Raw genomic sequence first — 4,496 nt, forward strand, 5'->3', positions numbered from 1 at the left:
ACATAAAGCTAAGAACTGGGAGACTGTCCCAAGTGGCCTAGAATTTGGGGGTATTTAGCAAAGAATTTGATCTTGGTTGTAATACGCACGTCTTATCCACTAGAAGATTTGTTCTAGCATTTCCTAACAGAAAGCAATTTAATTATTTCCCACAACCACACCTTCAAATCCAAAATAAAAATCTTGAGTTCTGAGAACTCCCAAAACACAGTTCTTTGTACTGTTTCTTTTGAAATTTGATTTTGTTTTTACAAAGTCTTTGATGCGAACTTTGCAAGAATAAAAGTCACATGGTATCCCTCAGAATGAAACCTAGCACGGCATGTTGTTCCTGAGATAAAACATGCTGTTGTCACCACTTCCTTCAGGACAATTGTTGTTTGTTTTGAAAGGAGAAGTACTAATGCCCATGTTTCAACCACTTTTGAATTTGCTTGTTTCCAACTGAACCAGTAGATGTCACTGTTCAGCCCTCTGGGAAGTCATCCCGAGCATAACAGATCAGCCTGCAAGCAGAACAGTGTCCCTCACAGCTGGTGACTGCGTAATCAGCACATACCAAAGGATGCAATTCTCCTCTCCATAAAGACAGATTTCAGCCCTTTCTAGCTGCCAATTTACAACTAGGACTTTTAAACAGACAGTGGCCAGTTGACTGAAGCTGCCTGCCACCTGCTTCCACGCACAGTTCGAGGACAGTCACATGACTAATGTGCCTTCGCAAGTCTTCTCCCAGGAACTATAGAAAACCATAGGAGAAGTTACTGGCTGCCAACCCCACACCATCAGACCTGTCCCAAGTTCAAATTTATATTTATCTTTCAAACTCTGATTTCTCTCCTGGTAAATTCTCTCATCACAGATTCCCCCATAACCTCTTGCTGTTCAGTCCTGTCCTCCACTTTAGATTTGGAATCATAAAATGAGGGTGAGTCAGCTTCAACACTCACCCTCTGATCTTGAGCAGATTAAACTCTCATATCTACAACAATTTCTGTAAAATGGGTACTTCTTATCATTCTTACCCATCACTCACACTTTCTATAGAACAACAAGATAATGAATTTGAAAGCTCATTGGAAATGAGGGTAGCATAGAGTCCTGAATAGTTTTTACATACTGGGACACTTACTTTTCTCAAACTTCTCATCCATCAGGATGTAGTTCTTGTAAGACAGATTTTTTTTCAAGGTCCTATACTGAACAAATATATGTATGTTCATTAACTCAAGTTTTTACTGAATATCTACTTAAACCCAGGACATAGAGAGGGAGGTACACCTTGTCACCTAGACTTAAGGAATATAATTTTCACTCTGGACAGGCAAAAGATCCAACTAATGGTCAGAAAAAATAGCAATAGCACAAGAATATAAAACAATAAAGTGTTGCCTTATTTGGTTTTAGACAATGATTTTCTTAAGCAAGGAAATAATTGTTATCTAAAAAATTAACGCGTGTGTGTGCACGCACCCACATATCAAGAATGATTCTTCTTATAGCCGGAGGTCCCCAGGGCCTTGTACAGCCTAAGGCTCCATATGTTCATCTTGATAATAATGATGTAAAATTCCAGGTGTACCCCAATAGGCTTTACTAGGCTGTGCGAACTGTGGGTTTTATTGCAGTGAGGGAATGACATGTGCTAAGTTTGGGAGGCACAGATAAACACAAAGTATGTAAAAAATGAGGGAAGACTGGCTCCACAGGAGTAGAGTCCAAGAAGTTGTGGGAGGACCTCCACCTTGGATTGTACATTGAGATCGTGCTCTGTAGAGCCTCAGATGCCTCACAGAAAAGTTGTTTTGACATAATTTATGTGGGCTTGGTTTCTTTAGATGCACAGGCTAAATTTCTACTGTTTTCAAGTTTGTAAATAAAATATTTCAGCTCTGTTCTAAAAGACAACTGAAATACTTCCCTGAAACCAAGTGAAAGACATAGAGAACCTTAAATATATGGTTGTTTGGGAATTCTTCCCTCTTCCTCTTACTTTCTCAAGTTCATTCTCAACTCCTGCCATTACACATATTTTTCCCTACATGAATTCACTTAGTTCTTCCTCTTCTTTGCCTACACAGGTCTAGGATAACTTTTAATACACAGAAATGTTAAAGAGAGTGAAGAGTAAGCTCAGGATCATTATTATTTTGTGTGGGGCTATTTCACTACCAATGCAGACTTAGACTTTTTGTTAAAAGCAGACTGTAACAATGTTGCCATTATAAGTGCTTCTGCACAATACCCCTAACTGTACCACTTAATAAATGCAACATACAATCATGAATATATTCATTCAAATATCTGTTTTAGGGAATTCCTTTCTCCATATTGAATGGACCTGAGTTGTCTCATTGTGTAGATAAAACAAGGTCACTTGGTTGTTTCCTTCCCTCTTTTCCCTCCTGCTTTTGAAGATTGCCTATGAGCCATTGTGTCCCACTCTATTTTCTCAGCGGTGCAGGACAATCATAGCCACACACCCTAGTTGCCTGGGATAGCATCCATGACCACAACCTACGGTTCTCAATGAGTGGCACATCTAAATCCCTTGTACATTTATTTTTGCTTTGTTGTATATTGTTATTGTTATTTAGCATTCTAGTAGTTCTTTAAATATCACAATCTTGGCACTATTTCCATAGATCATGACATCTAAAAAATATCATTTCCAAGAAGATCTGATAGTTTTCACAAACTGCTAAATTTTGCAACCATGGAAGCTTTCTTTAAAAAAAAAATTATTTGTTCTTTTTAGTTATACATGACAGTAGATAAAGTCTATTTTGACATATTTATATAAAAATGAGGTATTTTCTGTTCTTACACAATATTTCATAATAATAGTGCTTAGAAAGACTGCTTATGTGGGGGAAATGCTGCTTTAGTGAGACTGTACTAAAGAATAAATAATTAAAATAATATTTTCTCGATTTGGAGTTCTAAAAGCACATTGCAACTAGAGAAACTTTAAATTGGAAGAAGGGAGTTTGGGGTTGCTGTTGAAATACTGCACAACACTGAAAGTGCTTTCTTGAAGACCCAAATATTTCAGGGAAGGTATAAGGGGTTTGAGGGAAAGTATTCCTTCTGAAAAAGGAGAATAAAATAAATGACTTCACAAGATCACCCCTGAATTTATGATCCACGCAAAGTTTCAAATGAAACCTGTTGGTGCAAATTATAAAGTGATTATTCATGTTAGCATTATCCTTTTAGCAATAAAATAAATTCCCCCTGCTCTCATTCCACTAATCAATGGTCCTTCAACTATGAATAAAGTCTCCTAAAACTGGTCTCATAACAGTTTATTACAGAAAAACTGAAAACATTCCCACTCATTATCATACATAAACTTTTAAATTAGTTACAAGAATTAACCTAAAAAACTCCTCTATGATTCCACATTTAAATATTAAAGGATAACTCAAGGCACAATCAGACTCAAGTTCTTATATCCAATCTGAAAGGACTACACAATGGCTCTGTAGCAGTTATAAGAAAGCGAATGGCATAGGGTCACCTCCAAGGAGAAAATAAACACAAATTAATGTCAAGGGAAAGAGCCCAATTCTGTTCAACTTTATCAAATCATAAAATTATTTTCAAAAAATATTAAGCAATGAATTTTTCCTTTGACCCACTAAATTTTCTCTGATGTCAAACAGGAAATAGCAAAAAGCATGGCACCATGGGTAAACAATATGTCCAAAAGTGTCCTTCCCCAGGTGGTCTTCCCCCATGGCCTGTTACCAGTTTGGGTTTTAAGGCTTTATAACTGCAAAATTTCCTTCTAAGGATAAATTATCTGAGAACATGAAACATGAATTTATTAGCACCAATGAAAACTTTAACATAAGGAGTTCAGAGTTCATGAAAGCTCCTACTTGGTACTTCACAGAAGACAGACAGCCTGTAAATAGATATGACACAGGTTGCGTGCACCATGGCCCAGAGGAAGAGCTGGGAATGTAGTAGTCCACAGGTATCTCTGACACAACATGGAAGGTCACAAAAGAACAAAGGCGCACTCAGGAACCAGGGAAAGTGTGGCAAATGAAGATGAGCAGCCACAGTTAAAATAGCCAAACTCTAGGGATAAAATGTACTTGATACATGCAAGCAAATGTACATGATAAATGCGAGCAAGAAAACTGCTTATTAAAAATTTGGAGGTGGTATGGTTTGCCTACCCAGACCTTCATCTATTGGGTGATGGCCCATTTTTACTACTGTCCAGAGCGATTACCCACAATAAGCCAACAAAAGAAAGGGTTTGTGGTCAGATGTATTTTTACATAAACTCCAGAAATTAGTGCTACAACTGAGACTGGTTAAGGGTCAAGAACCTGGGCATAAACTTCCCTTTACCTCCACCCTGTGGAATCATCCCATATGGGCCCTGGTAATACACAGGAAGGCCCTTAAGAAAGACTGGGAAGGGCAAATTTTCTCTGGCTCCTTTACTCTAGTTTTTCCTCTCCCTTTCCACTTCT

Source organism: Sciurus carolinensis, chromosome 7 (assembly GCF_902686445.1).
Source record: "Sciurus carolinensis chromosome 7, mSciCar1.2, whole genome shotgun sequence".
In the NCBI taxonomy this organism is placed as follows: Eukaryota; Metazoa; Chordata; class Mammalia; order Rodentia; family Sciuridae; genus Sciurus; species Sciurus carolinensis.